Raw genomic sequence first — 20,308 nt, forward strand, 5'->3', positions numbered from 1 at the left:
TCAGTCAGACCGAGTGCTGACATGTGGCAAGACACTCCTCGGGACGCGTCTTTCTTGGGCTTCTCTCCTGGAGGCCCTCAGTCAGACTCATTGTTGACATGTGGCAAGACGCTCCTCGGGGCGCGTCTTGCTTGGGCCTCTCTCCTGGAGGCGCTCAGTCAGACCCAGTGGTGACATGTGGCAAGACGCTCCTCGGGGCGCGTCTTGCTTGGGCTTCTCTCCTGGAGGCCCTCAGTCAGACCCATTGTTGACATGTGGCAAGACACTCCTCGGGACGCGTCTTGCTTGGGCCTCTCTCCTGGAGGTGCTCAGTCAGACCGAGTGCTGACATAAGGCAAGACGCTCCTCGGGGCGCGTCTTGCTGGGGCCTCTCTCCTGGAGGCGCTCAGTCAGACCCAGTGCTTACATCTGGCAAGACGCTCCTCGGGGCGCGTCTTGCTGGGGCTTCTCTCCTGGAGGCCCTCAGTCAGACTCATTGTTGACATGTGGCAAGACGCTCCTCGGGGCGCGTCTTGCTTGGGCCTCTCTCCTGGAGGCGCTCAGTCAGACCCAGTGGTGACATGTGGCAAGACGCTCCTCGGGGCGCGTCTTGCTTGGGCCTCTCTCCTGGAGACGCTCAGTCAGACCCAGTGTTGACACGTGACAAGACGCTCCTCGGGGTGCGTCTTGCTTGGGCTTCTCTCATGGAGGCCCTCAGTCAGACCCATTGTTGATATGTGGCAAGACGCTCCTCGGGACGCGTCTTGCTTGGGCCTCTCTCCTGGAGGCGCTCAGTCAGACCGAGTGCTGACATGTGGCAAGACGCTCCTCGGGGCGCGTCTTGCTTGGGCTTCTCTCATGGAGGCCCTCAGTCAGACCCATTTTTGATATGTGGCAAGACGCTCCTCGGGGCGAGTCTTGCTTGGGCCTCTCTCCTGGAGGCGCTCAGTCAGACCGAGTGCTGACATGTGGCAAGACGCTCCTCGGGGCGCGTCTTGCTTGGGCTTCTCTCCTGGAGGCCCTCAGTCAGACCCATTGTTGACATGTGGCAAGACACTCCTCGGGACGCGTCTTGCTTGGGCTTCTCTCCTGGAGGCCCTCAGTCAGACTCATTGTTGACATGTGGCAAGACACTCCTCGGGACGCGTCTTGCTTGGGCCTCTCTCCTGGAGGCGCTCAGTCAGACCGAGTGCTGACATAAGGCAAGACGCTCCTCGGGGCGCGTCTTGCTGGGGCCTCTCTCCTGGAGGCGCTCAGTCAGACCCAGTGCTTACATGTGGCAAGACGCTCCTCGGGGCGCGTCTTGCTGGGGCTTCTCTCCTGGAGGCGTTCAGTCAGACCGAGTGCTGACATGTGGCAAGACACTCCTCGGGACGCGTCTTTCTTGGGCTTCTCTCCTGGAGGCCCTCAGTCAGACTCATTGTTGACATGTGGCAAGACGCTCCTCGGGGCGCGTCTTGCTTGGGCCTCTCTCCTGGAGGCGCTCAGTCAGACCCAGTGGTGACATGTGGCAAGACGCTCCTCGGGGCGCGTCTTGCTTGGGCCTCTCTCCTGGAGGCGCTCAGTCAGACCCAGTGGTGACATGTGGCAAGACGCTCCTCGGGGCGCGTCTTGCTTGGGCCTCTCTCCTGGAGACGCTCAGTCAGACCCAGTGTTGACACGTGACAAGACGCTCCTCGGGGCGCGTCTTGCTTGGGCTTCTCTCATGGAGGCCCTCAGTCAGACCCATTGTTGATATGTGGCAAGACGCTCCTCGGGGCGCGTCTTGCTTGGGCCTCTCTCCTGGAGGCGCTCAGTCAGACCGAGTGCTGACATGTGGCAAGACGCTCCTCGGGGCGCGTCTTGCTTGGGCTTCTCTCATGGAGGCCCTCAGTCAGACCCATTGTTGATATGTGGCAAGACGCTCCTCGGGGCGAGTCTTGCTTGGGCCTCTCTCCTGGAGGTGCTCGGTCAGACCCAGTGTTGACATGGTGCAAGACGCTCCTCGGGGCGCGTCTTGCTTGGGCTTCTCTCTTGGAGGCCCTCAGTCAGACCCATTGTTGACATGTAGCAAGACGCTCCTCGGGGCGCATCTTGCTTGGGCCTCTCTCCTGGAGGCCCTCTGTCAGCCCCAGTGTTGACATGTGTCAAGACGCTCCTCGGGGTGCGTCTTGCTTGGGCCTCTCTCCTGGAGTCGCTCAGTCAGACCGAGTGCTGACATGTGGCAAGATGCTCCTCGGGGAACGTCTTGCTTGGGCTTCTCTCATGGAGGCCCTCAGTCAGACCCATTGTTGATATGTGGCAAGACGCTCCTCGGGGCGAGTCTTGCTTGGGCCTCTCTCCTGGAGGTGCTCAGTCAGACCCAGTGTTGACATGGTGCAAGACGCTCCTCGGGGCGCGTCTTGCTTGGGCTTCTCTCTTGGAGGCCCTCAGTCAGACCCATTGATTACATGTGGCAAGACGCTCCTCGGGGCGCATCTTGCTTGGGCCTCTCTCCTGGAGGCCCTCTGTCAGCCCCAGTGTTGACATGTGTCAAGACGCTCCCCGGGGTGCGTCTTGCTTGGGCCTCTCTCCTGGAGTCGCTCAGTCAGACCGAGTGCTGACATGTGGCAAGACGCTCCTCGGGGCGCATCTTGCTTGGGCTTCTCTCCTGGAGGCCCTCAGTCAGACCCATTGTTGACATGTGGCAAGACGCTCCGCGGGGCGCGTCTTGCTTGGGCCTCTCTCCTGGAGGCGCTCAGTCAGACCGAGTGCTGACATAAGGCAAGACGCTCCTCGGGGCGCGTCTTGCTTGGGCTTCTCTCCTGGAGGCGTTCAGTCAGACCGAGTGCTGACATGTGGTAAGACGCTCCTCGGGGCGCGTCTTGCTGGGGCTTCTCTCCTGGAGGCGCTCAGTCAGACCCAGTGCTTACATGTGGCAAGACGCTCCTCGGGGCGCGTCTTGCTTGGGCCTCTCTCCTGGAGGCGCTCAGTCAGACTCAGTGCTGACATGTGGCACGACGCTCCTCGGGGCGCGACTTGCTTGGGCCTCTCTCCTGGAGAAGCTCAGTCAGACCCAGTGTTGACACGTGGCAAGACGCTCCTCGGGGCGCGTCTTACTTGGGCCTCTCTCCTGGAGGCGCTCAGTCAGACCCAGTGGTGACATGTGGCAAGACGCTCCTCGGGGCGCGTCTTGCTTGGGCTTCTCTCCTGGAGGCCCTCAGTCAGACCCATTGTTTACATGTGGCAAGACGCTCCTTTGGGCGCATCTTGCTTGGGCTTCTCTCCTGGAGGCCCTCAGTCAGACCCATTGTTGACATGTGGCAAGACGCTCCTCGGGGCGCGTCTTGCTTGGGCCTCTCTCCTGGAGGCGCTCAGTCAGACCGAGTGCTGACATAAGGCAAGACGCTCCTCGGGGCGCGTCTTGCTGGGGCCTCTCTCCTGGAGGCGCTCAGTCAGACCCAGTGCTTACATGTGGCAAGACGCTCCTCGGGGCGCGTCTTGCTGGGGCTTCTCTCCTGGAGGCGTTCAATCAGACCGAGTGCTGACATGTGGCAAGACGCTCCTCGGGACGCGTCTTGCTTGGGCTTCTCTCCTGGAGGCCCTCAGTCAGACTCATTGTTGACATGTGGCAAGACGCTCCTCGGGGCGCGTCTTGCTTGGGCCTCTCTCCTGGAGGCGCTCAGTCAGACCCAGTGGTGACATGTGGCAAGACGCTCCTCGGGGCGCGTCTTGCTTGGGCCTCTCTCCTGGAGGCGCTCAGTCAGACCCAGTGGTGTCATGTGACAAGACGCTCCTCGGGGCGCGTCTTGCTTGGGCTTCTCTCATGGAGGCCCTCAGTCAGATCCATTGTTGCTATGTGGCAAGACGCTCCTCGGGGCGCGTCTTGCTTGGGCCTCTCTCCTGGAGGAGCTCAGTCAGACCGAGTGCTGACATGTGGCAAGACGCTCCTCGGGGCGCGTCTTGCTGGGGCTTCTCTCCTAGAGGCGTTCAGTCAGACCGAGTGCTGACATGTGGCAAGACGCTCCTCGGGGCGCGTCTTGCTTGGGCTTCTCTCCTGGAGGCCCTCAGTCAGACTCATTGTTGACATGTGGCAAGATGCTCCTCGGGGCGCGTCTTGCTTGGGGCCTCTCTCCTGGAGGCGCACAGTCAGACAGAGTGCTGACATGTGGCCAGACGCTCCTCAGGGCGCGTCTTGCTGGGGCCTCTCTCCTGGAGGCGCTCTTTCAGACCGAGTGCTGACATGTGGCAAGACGCTCCTCGGGGTGCGTCTTGCTTGGGCTTCTCTCCTGGAGGCCCTCAGTCAGACCCATTGTTTACATGTGGCAAGACGCTCCTCGGGGCGCATCTTGCTTGGGCCTCTCTCCTGGAGGCCCTCTGTCAGCCCCAGTGTTGACATGTGTCAAGACGCTCCTCGGGGCGAGTCTTGCTTGGGCCTCTCTCCTGGAGGTGCTCAGTCAGACCCAGTGTTGACATGTTGCAAGACGCTCCTCGGGGCGCATCTTGCTTGGGCTTCTCTCTTGGAGGCCCTCAGTCAGACCCATTGTTGACATGTGGCAAGACGCTCCTCGGGGCGCGTCTTGCTTGGGCTTCTCTCCTGGAGGCCCTCAGTCAGACCCATTGTTGACATGTGGCAAGACGCTCCTCGGGGCGCGTCTTGCTTGGGCCTCTCTCCTGGAGGCGCTCAGTCAGACCGAGTGCTGACATAAGGCAAGACGCTCCTCGCTGCGCGTCTTGCTGGGGCCTCTCTCCTGGAGGCGCTCAGTCAGACCCAGTGCTTACATGTGGCAAGACGCTCCTCGGGGTGTGTCTTGCTGGGGCTTCTCTCCTGGAGGCGTTCAGTCAGACCGAGTGCTGACATGTGGCAAGACACTCCTCGGGACGCGTCTTTCTTGGGCTTCTCTCATGGAGGCCCTCAGTCAGACCCATTGTTGATATGTGGCAAGACGCTCCTCGGGGCGCGTCTTGCTTGGGCCTCTCTCCTGGAGGCGCTCAGTCAGACCGAGTGCTGACATGTGGCAAGACGCTCCTCGGGGCGCGTCTTGCTTGGGCTTCTCTCATGGAGGCCCTCAGTCAGACCCATTGTTGATATGTGGCAAGACGCTCCTCGGGGCGAGTCTTGCTTGGGCCTCTCTCCTGGAGGTGCTCAGTCAGACCCAGTGTTGACATGGTGCAAGACGCTCCTCGGGGCGCGTCTTGCTTGGGCTTCTCTCTTGGAGGCCCTCAGTCAGACCCATTGTTGACATGTAGCAAGACGCTCCTCGGGGCGCATCTTGCTTGGGCCTCTCTCCTGGAGGCCCTCTGTCAGCCCCAGTGTTGACATGTGTCAAGACGCTCCTCGGGGTGCGTCTTGCTTGGGCCTCTCTCCTGGAGTCGCTCAGTCAGACCGAGTGCTGACATGTGGCAAGATGCTCCTCGGGGAACGTCTTGCTTGGGCTTCTCTCATGGAGGCCCTCAGTCAGACCCATTGTTGATATGTGGCAAGACGCTCCTCGGGGCGAGTCTTGCTTGGGCCTCTCTCCTGGAGGTGCTCAGTCAGACCCAGTGTTGACATGGTGCAAGACGCTCCTCGGGGCGCGTCTTGCTTGGGCTTCTCTCTTGGAGGCCCTCAGTCAGACCCATTGTTTACATGTGGCAAGACGCTCCTCGGGGCGCATCTTGCTTGGGCCTCTCTCCTGGAGGCCCTCTGTCAGCCCCAGTGTTGACATGTGTCAAGACGCTCCCCGGGGTGCGTCTTGCTTGGGCCTCTCTCCTGGAGTCGCTCAGTCAGACCGAGTGCTGACATGTGGCAAGACGCTCCTCGGGGCGCGTCTTGCTTGGGCTTCTCTCCTGGAGGCCCTCAGTCAGACCCATTGTTGACATGTGGCAAGACGCTCCGCGGGGCGCGTCTTGCTTGGGCCTCTCTCCTGGAGGCGCTCAGTCAGACCGAGTGCTGACATAAGGCAAGACGCTCCTCGGGGCGCGTATTGCTTGGGCTTCTCTCCTGGAGGCGTTCAGTCAGACCGAGTGCTGACATGTGGTAAGACGCTCCTCGGGGCGCGTCTTGCTGGGGCTTCTCTCCTGGAGGCGCTCAGTCAGACCCAGTGCTTACATGTGGCAAGACGCTCCTCGGGGAGCGTCTCTCTTGGGCCTCTCTCCTGGAGGCGCTCAGTCAGACTCAGTGCTGACATGTGGCACGACGCTCCTCGGGGCGCGTCTTGCTTGGGCCTCTCTCCTGGAGACGCTCAGTCAGACCCAGTGTTGACACGTGGCAAGACGCTCCTCGGGGCGCGTCTTACTTGGGCCTCTCTCCTGGAGGCGCTCAGTCAGACCCAGTGGTGACATGTGGCAAGACGCTCCTCGGGGCGCGTCTTGCTTGGGCTTCTCTCCTGGAGGCCCTCAGTCAGACCCATTGTTTACATGTGGCAAGACGCTCCTTTGGGCGCATCTTGCTTGGGCTTCTCTCCTGGAGGCCCTCAGTCAGACCCATTGTTGACATGTGGCAAGACGCTCCTCGGGGCGCGTCTTGCTTGGGCCTCTCTCCTGGAGGCGCTCAGTCAGACCGAGTGCTGACATAAGGCAAGACGCTCCTCGGGGCGCGTCTTGCTGGGGCCTCTCTCCTGGAGGCGCTCAGTCAGACCCAGTGCTTACATGTGGCAAGACGCTCCTCGGGGCGCGTCTTGCTGGGGCTTCTCTCCTGGAGGCGTTCAGTCAGACCGAGTGCTGACATGTGGCAAGACGCTCCTCGGGACGCGTCTTGCTTGGGCTTCTCTCCTGGAGGCCCTCAGTCAGACTCATTGTTGACATGTGGCAAGACGCTCCTCGGGGCGCGTCTTGCTTGGGCCTCTCTCCTGGAGGCGCTCAGTCAGACCCAGTGGTGACATGTGGCAAGACGCTCCTCGGGGCGCGTCTTGCTTGGGCCTCTCTCCTGGAGGCGCTCAGTCAGACCCAGTGGTGACATGTGGCAAGACGCTCCTCGGGGCGCGTCTTGCTTGGGCCTCTCTCCTGGAGGCGCTCAGTCAGACCGAGTGCTGACATGTGGCAAGACGCTCCTCGGGACGCGTCTTGCTTGGGCTTCTCTCCTGGAGGCCCTCAGTCAGACTCATTGTTGACATGTGGCAAGACGCTCCTCGGGGCGCGTCTTGCTTGGGCCTCTCTCCTGGAGGCGCTCAGTCAGACCCAGTGGTGACATGTGACAAGACGCTCCTCGGTGCGCGTCTTGCTTGGGCTTCTCTCATGGAGGCCCTCAGTCAGATCCATTGTTGATATGTGGCAAGACGCTCCTCGGGGCGCGTCTTGCTTGGGCCTCTCTCCTGGAGGAGCTCAGTCAGACCGAGTGCTGACATGTGGCAAGACGCTCCTCGGGGCGCGTCTTGCTGGGGCTTCTCTCCTAGAGGCGTTCAGTCAGACCGAGTGCTGACATGTGGCAAGACGCTCCTCGGGGCGCGTCTTGCTTGGGCTTCTCTCCTGGAGGCCCTCAGTCAGACTCATTGTTGACATGTGGCAAGATGCTCCTCGGGGCGCGTCTTGCTTGGGGCCTCTCTCCTGGAGGCGCACAGTCAGACAGAGTGCTGACATGTGGCCAGACGCTCCTCGGGGCGCGTCTTGCTGGGGCCTCTCTCCTGGAGGCGCTCTTTCAGACCGAGTGCTGACATGTGGCAAGACGCTCCTCGGGGCGCGTCTTGCTTGGGCTTCTCTCCTGGAGGCCCTCAGTCAGACCCATTGTTTACATGTGGCAAGACGCTCCTCGGGGCGCATCTTGCTTGGGCCTCTCTCCTGGAGGCCCTCTGTCAGCCCCAGTGTTGACATGTGTCAAGACGCTCCTCGGGGCGAGTCTTGCTTGGGCCTCTCTCCTGGAGGTGCTCAGTCAGACCCAGTGTTGACATGTTGCAAGACGCTCCTCGGGGCGCATCTTGCTTGGGCTTCTCTCTTGGAGGCCCTCAGTCAGACCCATTGTTGACATGTGGCAAGACGCTCCTCGGGGCGCGTCTTGCTTGGGCTTCTCTCCTGGAGGCCCTCAGTCAGACCCATTGTTGACATGTGGCAAGACGCTCCTCGGGGCGCGTCTTGCTTGGGCCTCTCTCCTGGAGGCGCTCAGTCAGACCGAGTGCTGACATAAGGCAAGACGCTCCTCGGTGCGCGTCTTGCTGGGGCCTCTCTCCTGGAGGCGCTCAGTCAGACCCAGTGCTTACATGTGGCAAGACGCTCCTCGGGGTGTGTCTTGCTGGGGCTTCTCTCCTGGAGGCGTTCAGTCAGACCGAGTGCTGACATGTGGCAAGGAGCTCCTCGGGGCGCGTCTTGCTTGGGCTTCTCTCCTGGAGGCGTTCAGTCAGACCGAGTGCTGACATGTGGCAAGGAGCTCCTCGGGGCGCGTCTTGCTTGGGCTTCTCTCCTGGAGGCGTTCAGTCAGACCGAGTGCTGACATGTGGTAAGACGCTCCTCGGGGCGCGTCTTGCTGGGGCTTCTCTCCTGGAGGCGCTCAGTCAGACCCAGTGGTGACATGTGACAAGACGCTCCTCGGGGCGCGTCTTGCTTGGGCTTCTCTCATGGATGCCCTCAGTCAGATCCATTGTTGATATGTGGCAAGACGCTCCTCGGGGCGCGTCTTGCTTGAGCCTCTCTCCTGGAGGAGCTCAGTCAGACCGAGTGCTGACATGTGGCAAGACGCTCCTCGGGGCGCGTCTTGCTGGGGCTTCTCTCCTGGAGGCGTTCAGTCAGACCGAGTGCTGACATGTGGCAAGACGCTCCTCGGGGCGCGTCTTGCTTGGGCTTCTCTCCTGGAGGCCCTCAGTCAGACTCATTGTTGACATGTGGCAAGATGCTCCTCGGGGCGCGTCTTGCTTGGGGCCTCTCTCCTGGAGGGGCACAGTCAGACAGAGTGCTGACATGTGGCCAGACGCTCCTCGGGGCGCGTCTTGCTGGGGCCTCTCTCCTGGAGGCGCTCAGTCAGACCGAGTGCTGACATGTGGCAAGACGCTCCTCGGGGCGCGTCTTGCTTGGGCTTCTCTCCTGGAGGCCCTCAGTCAGACCCATTGTTTACATGTGGCAAGACGCTCCTCGGGGCGCATCTTGCTTGGGCCTCTCTCCTGGAGGCCCTCAGTCAGCCCCAGTGTTGACATGAGTCAAGACGCTCCTCGGGGCGAGTCTTGCTTGGGCCTCTCTCCTGGAGGTGCTCAGTCAGACCCAGTGTTGACATGGTGCAAGACGCTCCTCGGGGTGTGTCTTGCTGGGGCTTCTCTCCTGGAGGTGTTCAGTCAGACCGAGTGCTGACATGTGGCAAGGAGCTCCTCGGGGCACGTCTTGCTTGGGCTTCTCTCCTGGAGGCGTTCAGTCAGACCGAGTGCTGACATGTGGTAAGACGCTCCTCGGGGCGCGTCTTGCTGGGGCTTCTCTCCTGGAGGCGCTCAGTCAGACCCAGTGCTTACATGTGGCAAGACGCTCCTCGGGGCGCGTCTTGCTTGGGCCTCTCTCCTGGAGGCGCTCAGTCAGACCCAGTGGTGACATGTGGCAAGACGCTCCTCGGGGCGCGTCTTGCTTGGGCCTCTCTCCTGGAGACGCTCAGTCAGACCCAGTGTTGACACGTGGCAAGACGCTCCTCGGGGCGCGTCTTGCTTGGGGCCTCTCTCCTGGAGGCGCACAGTCAGACAGAGTGCTGACATGTGGCCAGACGCTCCTCGGGGCGCGTCTTGCTGGGGCTTCTCTCCTGGAGGCCCTCAATCTGACCCATTGTTGACATGTGGCAAGACGCTCCTCGGGGCGCATCTTGCTTGGGCCTCTCTCCTGGAGGCGCTCAGTCGGACCGGGTGCTGACATGTGGCAAGACGCTCCTCGGGGCGCGTGTTGCTTGGGCTTCTCTCCTGGAGGCCCTCAGTCAGACCCAGTGTTGACATGTGGCAAGACGCTCCTCGGGGCGCGTCTTGCTTGGGCCTCTCTCCTGGAGGCGCACAGTCAGACCGAGTAGTCACATGTGGCAAGACGCTCCTCGGGGCGCGTCTTGCTTGGGCTTCTCTCCTGGAGGCCCTCAGTCAGACCCATTGTTGACATGTGGCAAGACGCTCCTCGGGGCGCGTCTTGCTTGGGCCTCTCTCCTGGAGGCGCTCAGTCAGACCGAGTGCTGACATAAAGCAAGACGCTCCTCGGGGCGCGTCTTGCTGGGGCCTCTCTCCTGGAGGCGCTCAGTCAGACCCAGTGCTTACATGTGGCAAGACGCTCCTCGGGGCGCGTCTTGCTTGGGCCTCTCTCCTGGAGGCGCTCAGTCAGACCCAGTGGTGACATGTGGCAAGAATGCTCCTCGGGGCGCGTCTTGCTTGGGCCTCTCTCCTGGAGACGCTCAGTCAGACCCAGTGTTGACACGTGACAAGACGCTCCTCGGGGCGCGTCTTGCTTGGGCTTCTCTCATGGAGGCCCTCAGTCAGACCCATTGTTGATATGTGGCAAGACGCTCCTCGGGGCGCGTCTTGCTTGGGCCTCTCTCCTGGAGGCGCTCAGTCAGACCGAGTGCTGACATGTGGCAAGACGCTCCTCGGGGCGCGTCTTGCTTGGGCTTCTCTCCTGGAGGCCCTCAGTCAGACCCATTGTTGACATGTGGCAAGACGCTCCTCGGGGCGCATCTTGCTTGGGCCTCTCTCCTGGAGGCGCTCAGTCAGACCGAGTGCTGACATAAGGCAAGACGCTAATCGGGGCGCGTCTTGCTGGGCCTCTCTCCTGGAGGCGCTCAGTCAGACCCAGTGCTTACATTTGGCAAGACGCTCCTCGGGGCGTGTCTTGCTGGGGCTTCTCTCCTGGAGGCGTTCAGTCAAACCGAGTGCTGACATGTGGCAAGACGCTCCTCGGGGCGCGTCTTGCTTGGGCTTCTCTCCTGGAGGCGTTCAGTCAGACCGAGTGCTGACATGTGGTAAGACGCTCCTCGGGGCGCGTCTTGCTGGTGCTTCTCTCCTGGAGGCGCTCAGTCAGACCCAGTGCTTACATGTGGCAAGACGCTCCTCGGGGCGCGTCTTGCTTGGGCCTCTCTCCTGGAGGCGCTCAGTCAGACCCAGTGCTGACATGTGGCAAGACGCTCCTCGGGGCGCGTCTTGCTTGGGCTTCTCTCATGGAGGTCCTCAGTCAGACCCATTGTTGACATGTGGCAAGACGCTCCTCGGGCCGCGTCTTGCTGGGGCTTCTCTCCTGGAGGCGTTCAGTCAGACCGAGTGCTGACATGTGGCAAGACGCTCCTCGGGACGCGTCTTGCTTGGGCTTCTCTCCTGGAGGCCCTCAGTCAGACTCATTGTTGACATGTGGCAAGACGCTCCTCGGGGCGCGTCTTGCTTGGGCCTCTCTCCTGGAGGCGCTCAGTCAGACCCAGTGGTGACATGTGGCAAGACGCTCCTCGGGGCGCGTCTTGCTTGGGCCTCTCTCCTGGAGGCGCTCAGTCAGACCCAGTGGTGACATGTGACAAGACGCTCCTCGGGGCGCGTCTTGCTTGGGCTTCTCTCATGGAGGCCCTCAGTCAGATCCATTGTTGATATGTGGCAAGACGCTCCTCGGGGCGCGTCTTGCTTGGGCCTCTCTCCTGGAGGAGCTCAGTCAGACCGAGTGCTGACATGTGGCAAGACGCTCCTCGGGGCGCGTCTTGCTGGGGCTTCTCTCCTGGAGGCGTTCAGTCAGACCGAGTACTGACATGTGGCAAGACGCTCCTCGGGGCGCGTCTTGCTTGGGCTTCTCTCCTGGAGGCCCTCAGTCAGACTCATTGTTGACATGTGGCAAGATGCTCCTCGGGGCGCGTCTTGCTTGGGGCCTCTCTCCTGGAGGCGCACAGTCAGACAGAGTGCTGACTGGTGGCCAGACGCTCCTCGGGGCGCGTCTTGCTGGGGCCTCTCTCCTGGAGGCGCTCAGTCAGACCGAGTGCTGACATGTGGCAAGACGCTCCTCGGGGCGCGTCTTGCTTGGGCTTCTCTCCTGGAGGCCCTCAGTCAGACCCATTGTTTACATGTGGCAAGACGCTCCTCGGGGCGCATCTTGCTTGGGCCTCTCTCCTGGAGGCGCTCAGTCAGACCGAGTGCTGACATGTGGCAAGACGCTCCTCGGGGCGCGTCTTGCTTGGGCTTCTCTCTTGGAGGCCCTCAGTCAGACCCATTGTTGACATGTAGCAAGACGCTCCTCGGGGCGCATCTTGCTTGGGCCTCTCTCCTGGAGGCCCTCTGTCAGCCATAGTGTTGACATGTGTCAAGACGCTCCTCGGGGTGCGTCTTGCTTGGGCCTCTCTCCTGGAGTCGCTCAGTCAGACCGAGTGCTGACATGGGGCAAGATGCTCCTCGGGGCACGTCTTGCTTGGGCTTCACTCATGGAGGCCCTCAGTCAGACCCATTGTTGATATGTGGCAAGACGCTCCTCGGGGCGAGTCTTGCTTGGGCCTCTCTCCTGGAGGTGCTCAGTCAGACCCAGTGTTGACATGGTGCAAGACGCTCCTCGGGGCGCGTCTTGCTTGGGCTTCTCTCTTGGAGGCCCTCAGTCAGACCCATTGTTTACATGTGGCAAGACGCTCCTCGGGGCGCATCTTGCTTGGGCCTCTCTCCTGGAGGCCCTCTGTCAGCCCCAGTGTTGACATGTGTCAAGACGCTCCCCGGGGTGCGTCTTGCTTGGGCCTCTCTCCTGGAGTCGCTCAGTCAGACCGAGTGCTGACATGTGGCAAGACGCTCCTCGGGGCGCGTCTTGCTTGGGCTTCTCTCCTGGAGGCCCTCAGTCAGACCCATTGTTGACATGTGGCAAGACGCTCCGCGGGGCGCGTCTTGCTTGGGCTTCTCTCCTGGAGGCGTTCAGTCAGACCGAGTGCTGACATGTGGTAAGACGCTCCTCGGGGCGCGTCTTGCTGGGGCTTCTCTCCTGGAGGCGCTCAGTCAGACCCAGTGCTTACATGTGGCAAGACGCTCCTCGGGGCGCGTCTTGCTTGGGCTTTTCTCCTGGAGGCGCTCGGTCAGACTCAGTGCTGACATGTGGCACGACGCTCCTTGGGGCGCGTCTTGCTTGGGCCTCTCTCCTGGAGACGCTCAGTCAGACCCAGTGTTGACACGTGGCAAGACGCTCCTCGGGGCGCGTCTTACTTGGGCCTCTCTCCTGGAGGCGCTCAGTCAGACCCAGTGGTGACATGTGGCAAGACGCTCCTCGGGGCGCGTCTTGCTTGGGCTTCTCTCCTGGAGGCCCTCAGTCAGACCCATTGTTTACATGTGGCAAGACGCTCCTTTGGGCGCATCTTGCTTGGGCTTCTCTCCTGGAGGCCCTCAGTCAGACCCATTGTTGACATGTGGCAAGACGCTCCTCGGGGCGCGTCTTGCTTGGGCCTCTCTCCTGGAGGCGCTCAGTCAGACCGAGTGCTGACATAAGGCAAGACGCTCCTCGGGGCGCGTCTTGCTGGGGCCTCTCTCCTGGAGGCGCTCAGTCAGACCCAGTGCTTACATGTGGCAAGACGCTCCTCGGGACGCGTCTTGCTTGGGCTTCTCTCCTGGAGGCCCTCAGTCAGACTCATTGTTGACATGTGGCAAGACGCTCCTCGGGGCGCGTCTTGCTTGGGCCTCTCTCCTGGAGGCGCTCAGTCAGACCCAGTGGTGACATGTGGCAAGACGCTCCTCGGGGCGCGTCTTGCTTGGGCCTCTCTCCTGGAGGCGCTCAGTCAGACCCAGTGGTGACATGTGACAAGACGCTCCTCGGGGTGCGTCTTGCTTGGGCTTCTCTCATGGAGGCCCTCAGTCAGATCCATTGTTGATATGTGGCAAGACGCTCCTCGGGGCGCGTCTTGCTTGGGCCTCTCTCCTGGAGGAGCTCAGTCAGACCGAGTGCTGACATGTGGCAAGACGCTCCTCGGGGCGCGTCTTGCTGGGGCTTCTCTCCTAGAGGCGTTCAGTCAGACCGAGTGCTGACATGTGGCAAGACGCTCCTCGGGGCGCGTCTTGCTTGGGCTTCTCTCCTGGAGGCCCTCAGTCAGACTCATTGTTGACATGTGGCAAGATGCTCCTCGGGGCGCGTCTTGCTTGGGGCCTCTCTCCTGGAGGCGCACAGTCAGACAGAGTGCTGACATGTGGCCAGACGCTCCTCGGGGCGCGTCTTGCTGGGGCCTCTCTCCTGGAGGCGCTCTTTCAGACCGAGTGCTGACATGTGGCAAGACGCTCCTCGGGGCGCGTCTTGCTTGGGCTTCTCTCCTGGAGGCCCTCAGTCAGACCCATTGTTTACATGTGGCAAGACGCTCCTCGGGGCGCATCTTGCTTGGGCCTCTCTCCTGGAGGCCCTCTGTCAGCCCCAGTGTTGACATGTGTCAAGACGCTCCTCGGGGCGAGTCTTGCTTGGGCCTCTCTCCTGGAGGTGCTCAGTCAGACCCAGTGCTGACATGTGGCAAGACGCTCCTCGGGGCGCGTCTTGCTTGGGCTTCTCTCCTGGAGGCCCTCAGTCAGACCCATTGTTGACATGTGGCAAGACGCTCCTCGGGGCGCGTCTTGCTTGGGCCTCTCTCCTGGAGGCGCTCAGTCAGACCGAGTGCTGACATAAGGCAAGACGCTCCTCGGTGCGCGTCTTGCTGGGGCCTCTCTCCTGGAGGCGCTCAGTCAGACCCAGTGCTTACATGTGGCAAGACGCTCCTCGGGGTGTGTCTTGCTGGGGCTTCTCTCCTGGAGGCGTTCAGTCAGACCGAGTGCTGACATGTGGCAAGGAGCTCCTCGGGGCGCGTCTTGCTTGGGCTTCTCTCCTGGAGGCGTTCAGTCAGACCGAGTGCTGACATGTGGTAAGACGCTCCTCGGGGCGCGTCTTGCTGGGGCTTCTCTCCTGGAGGCGCTCAGTCAGACCCAGTGGTGACATGTGACAAGACGCTCCTCGGGGCGCGTCTTGCTTGGGCTTCTCTCATGGAGGCCCTCAGTCAGATCCATTGTTGATATGTGGCAAGACGCTCCTCGGGGCGCGTCTTGCTTGGGCCTCTCTCCTGGAGACGCTCAGTCAGACCCAGTGTTGACACGTGGCAAGACGCTCCTCGGGGCGCGTCTTGCTTGGGGCCTCTCTCCTGGAGGCGCACAGTCAGACAGAGTGCTGACATGTGGCCAGACGCTCCTCGGGGCGCGTCTTGCTGGGGCTTCTCTCCTGGAGGCCCTCAATCTGACCCATTGTTGACATGTGGCAAGACGCTCCTCGGGGCGCATCTTGCTTGGGCCTCTCTCCTGGAGGCGCTCAGTCGGACCGGGTGCTGACATGTGGCAAGACGCTCCTCGGGGCGCGTGTTGCTTGGGCTTCTATCCTGGAGGCCCTCAGTCAGACCCAGTGTTGACATGTGGCAAGACGCTCCTCGGGGCGCGTCTTGCTTGGGCCTCTCTCCTGGAGGCGCACAGTCAGACCGAGTAGTCACATGTGGCAAGACGCTCCTCAGGGCGCGTCTTGCTTGGGCTTCTCTCCTGGAGGCCCTCAGTCAGACCCATTGTTGACATGTGGCAAGACGCTCCTCGGGGCGCGTCTTGCTTGGGCCTCTCTCCTGGAGGCGCTCAGTCAGACCGAGTGCTGACATAAAGCAAGACGCTCCTCGGGGCGCGTCTTGCTGGGGCCTCTCTCCTGGAGGCGCTCAGTCAGACCCAGTGCTTACAAGTGGCAAGACGCTCCTCGGGGCGCGTCTTGCTTGGACCTCTCTCCTGGAGGCGCTCAGTCAGACCCAGTGGTGACATGTGGCAAGAATGCTCCTCGGGGCGCGTCTTGCTTGGGCCTCTCTCCTGGAGACGCTCAGTCAGACCCAGTGTTGACACGTGACAAGACGCTCCTCGGGGCGCGTCTTGCTTGGGCTTCTCTCATGGAGGCCCTCAGTCAGACCCATTGTTGATATGTGGCAAGACGCTCCTCGGGGCGCGTCTTGCTTGGGCCTCTCTCCTGGAGGCGCTCAGTCAGACCGAGTGCCGACATGTGGCAAGACGCTCCTCGGGGCGCGTCTTGCTTGGGCTTCTCTCCTGGAGGCCCTCAGTCAGACCCATTGTTGACATGTGGCAAGACGCTCCTCGGGGCGCATCTTGCTTGGGCCTCTCTCCTGGAGGCCCTCTGTCAGCCCCAGTGTTGACAAGTGTCAAGACGCTCCTCGGGGTGCGTCTTGCTTGGGCCTCTCTCCTGGAGTCGCTCAGTCAGACCGAGTGCTGACATGTGGCAAGACGCTCCTCGGGGCGCGTCTTGCTTGGACTTCTCTCCTGGAGGCCCTCAGTCAGACCCATTGTTGACATGTGGCAAGACGCTCCTCGGGGCGCGTCTTGCTTGGGCCTCTCTCCTGGAGGCGCTCAGTCAGACCGAGTGCTGACATAAGGCAAGACGCTAATCGGGGCGCGTCTTGCTGGGCCTCTCTCCTGGAGGCGCTCAGTCAGACCCAGTGCTTACATTTGGCAAGACGCTCCTCGGGGCGTGTCTTGCTGGGGCTTCTCTCCTGGAGGCGTTCAGTCAGACCGAGTGCTGACATGTGGCAAGACGCTCCTCGGGAGGCGTCTTGCTTGGGCTTCTCTCCTGGAGGCGTTCAGTAAGACCGAGTGCTGACATGTGGTAAGACGCTCCTCGGGGCGCGTCTTGCTGGTGCTTCTCTCCTGGAGGCGCTCAGTCAGACCCAGTGCTTACATGTGGCAAGACGCTCCTCGGGGCGCGTCTTGCTTGGGCCTCTCTCCTGGAGGCGCTCAGTCAGACCCAGTGCTGACATGTGGCAAGACGCTCCTCGGGGCGCGTCTTGCTTGGGCTTCTCTCATGGAGGTCCTCAGTCAGACCCATTGTTGACATGTGGCAAGACGCTCCTCGGGCCGCGTCTTGCTGGGGCTTCTCTCCTGGAGGCGTTCAGTCAGACCGAGTGCTGACATGTGGCAAGACGCTCCTCGGGACGCGTCTCGCTTGGGCTTCTCTCCTGGAGGCCCTCAGTCAGACTCATTGTTGACATGTGGCAAGACGCTCCTCGGGGCGCGTCTTGCTTGGGCCTCTCTCCTGGAGGCGCTCAGTCAGACCCAGTGGTGACATGTGGCAAGACGCTCCTCGGGGCGCGTCTTGCTTGGGCCTCTCTCCTGGAGGCGCTCAGTCAGACCCAGTGGTGACATGTGACAAGACGCTCCTCGGGGCGCGTCTTGCTTGGGCTTCTCTCATGGAGGCCCTCAGTCAGATCCATTGTTGATATGTGGCAAGACGCTCCTCGGGGCGCGTCTTGCTTGGGCCTCTCTCCTGGAGGAGCTCAGTCAGACCGAGTGCTGACATGTGGCAAGACGCTCCTCGGGGCGCGTCTTGCTGGATCTTCTCTCCTGGAGGCGTTCAGTCAGACCGAGTGCTGACATGTGGCAAGACGCTCCTCGGGGCGCGTCTTGCTTGGGCTTCTCTCCTGGAGGCCCTCAGTCAGACTCATTGTTGACATGTGGCAAGATGCTCCTCGGGGCGCATCTTGCTTGGGGCCTCTCTCCTGGAGGCGCACAGTCAGACAGAGTGCTGACTGGTGGCCAGACGCTCCTCGGGGCGCATCTTGCTTGGGCCTCTCTCCTGGAGGCCCTCTGTCAGCCCCAGTGTTGACATGTGTCAAGACGCTCCTCGGGGCGAGTCTTGCTTGGGCCTCTCTCCTGGAGGTGCTCAGTCAGACCCAGTGTTGACATGGTGCAAGACGCTCCTCGGGGCGCGTCTTGCTTGGGCTTCTCTCTTGGAGGCCCTCAGTCAGACCCATTGTTGACATGTGGCAAGACGCTCCTCGGGGTGCGTCTTGCTTGGGCTTCTCTCCTGGAGGCCGTCAGTAAGACCCATTGATGACATGTGGCAAGACGCTCCTCGGGGCGCGTCTTGCTTGGGCCTATCTCCTGGAGGCGCTCAGTCAGACCGAGTGCTGACATAAGGCAAGACGCTCCTCGGGGCGCGTCTTGCTGGGGCCTCTCTCCTGGAGGCGCTCAGTCAGACCCAGTGCTTACATGTGGCAAGACGCTCCTCGGGGTGTGTCTTGCTGGGGCTTCTCTCCTGGAGGCGTTCAGTCAGACCGAGTGCTGACATGTGGCAAGGAGCTCCTCGGGGCGCGTCTTGCTTGGGCTTCTCTCCTGGAGGCGTTCAGTCAGACCGAGTGCTGACATGTGGTAAGACGCTCCTCGGGGCGCGTCTTGCTGGGGCTTCTCTCCTGGAGGCGCTCAGTCAGACCCAGTGCTTACATGTGGCAAGACGCTCCTTGGGGCGCGTCTTGCTTGGGCCTCTCTCCTGGAGGTGCTCAGTCAGACCCAGTGGTGACATGTGGCAAGACGCTCCTCGGGGCGCGTCTTGCTTGGGCCTCTCTCCTGGAGACGCTCAGTCAGACCCAGTGTTGACACGTGGCAAGACGCTCCTCGGGGCGCGTCTTGCTTGGGGCCTCTCTCCTGGAGGCGCACAGTCAGACAGAGTGCTGACATGTGGCCAGACGCTCCTCGGGGCGCGTCTTGCTGGGGCTTCTCTCCTGGAGGCGCTCAGTCAGACCCAGTGTTGACATGTGACAAGACGCTCCTCGGGGCGCGTCTTGCTGGGGCTTCTCTCCTGGAGGCATTCAGTCAGACCGAGTGCTGACATGTGGCAAGACGCTCCTCGGGGCGCGTCTTGCTTGGGCTTCTCTCCTGGAGGCCCTCAGTCAGACTCATTGTTGACATGTGGCAAGACGCTCCTCGGGGCGCGTCTTGCTTGGGCCTCTCTCCTGGAGGTGCACAGACAGACAGAGTGCTGACATGTGGCAAGACGCTCCTCGGGGCGCGTCTTGCTTGGGCTTCTCTCCTGGAGGCCCTAAATTCAGACCCATTGTTGACATGTGGCAAGACGCTCCTCGGGGTGCGTCTTGCTTGGGCCTCTCTCCTGGAGGCGCTCAGTCAGACCGAATGCTGACATGCAGCAAGACGCTCCTCAGGGTGCGTCTTGCTTGGGCTTCTCTCCTGGAGGCCCTCAGTCAGACCCATTGTTGACATGTGGCAAGACGCTCCTCGGGGCGCATCTTGCTTGGGCCTCTCTCCTGGAGGCCCTCTGTCAGACCCATTGTTGACATGTGGCAAGACGCTCCTCGGGGCGCGTATTGCTTGGGCCTCTCTCCTGGAGGCCCTCTGTCAGACCCATTGTTGACATGTGGCAAGACGCTCCTCGGGGCGCGTCTTGCTTTGGCCTCTCTCCTGGAGGCGCTCAGTCAGAGCCAGTGGTGACATGTGGCAACACGCTCCTCGGGGCGCGTATTGCTTGGGCCTCTCTCCTGGAGGCCCTCTGTCAGACCCATTGTTGACATGTGGCAAGACGCTCCTCGGGGCGCGTCTTGCTTGGGCCTCTCTCCTGAAGGCGCTCAGTCAGACTGAGTAGTGACATGTGGCATGACGCTCCTCGGGGCGCGTCTTGCTTGGGCCTCTCTCCTGGAGGCGCTCAGTCAGACCCAGTGGTGACATGTGGCAAGACACTCCTCGGGAAGCGTCTTGCTTGGGCCTCTCTCCTGGAGGCCCTCTGTCAGCCCCATTGTTGATATGTGGCAAGACGCTCCTCGGGGCGCGTCTTGCTGGGGCTTCTCTCCTAGAGGTGTTCAGTCAGACCGAGTGCCGACATGTGGCAAGACGCTTCTCGGGACGCGTCTTGCTTGGGCTTCTCTCCTCGAGGCCCTCAGTCAGACTCATTGTTGACATGTGGCAAGACGCTCCTCGGGGCGCGTTTTGCTTGGGCCTCTCTCCTGGTGGCGCTCAGTCAGACCCAGTGGTGACATGTGGCAAGACGCTCCTCGGGGCGCATCTTGCTTTGGCCTCTCTCCTGGAGGCGCTCAGTCAGACCCAGTGGTGACATGTGACAAGACGCTCCTCGGGGCGCGTCTTGCTTGGGCTTCTCTCATGGAGGCCCTCAGTCAGACCCATTGTTGATATGTGGCAAGACGCTCCTCGGGGCGCGTCTTGCTTGGGCCTCTCTCCTGGAGGCGCTCAGTCAGACCGAGTGCTGACATGTGGCAAGACGCTCCTCGGGGCGCGTCTTGCTTGGGCTTCTCTCATGGAGGCCCTCAGTCAGACCCATTGTTGATATGTGGCAAGACGCTCCTCGGGGCGAGTCTTGCTTGGGCCTCTCTCCTGGAGGTGCTCAGTCAGACCCAGTGTTGACATGGTGCAAGACGCTCCTCGGGGCGCGTCTTGCTTGGGCTTCTCTCTTGGAGGCCCTCAGTCAGACCCATTGTTGACATGTGGCAAGACGCTCCCCGGGGCGCGTCTTGCTTGGGCTTCTCTCCTGGAGTCGCTCAGTCAGACCGAGTGCTGACATGTTGCAAGACGCTCCTCGGGGCGCGTCTTGCTTGGGCTTCTCTCCTGGAGGCCCTCAGTCAGACCCATTGTTGACATCTGGCAAGACGCTCCTCGGGGCGCGTCTTGCTTGGGCCTCTCTCCTGGAGGCGCTCAGTCAGACCGAGTGCTGACATAAGGCAAGACCCTCCTCGGGGCGC

The sequence above is a fragment of the Nothobranchius furzeri genome, chromosome 13, assembly GCF_043380555.1.
Source record: "Nothobranchius furzeri strain GRZ-AD chromosome 13, NfurGRZ-RIMD1, whole genome shotgun sequence".
NCBI lineage: Eukaryota > Metazoa > Chordata > Actinopteri > Cyprinodontiformes > Nothobranchiidae > Nothobranchius > Nothobranchius furzeri.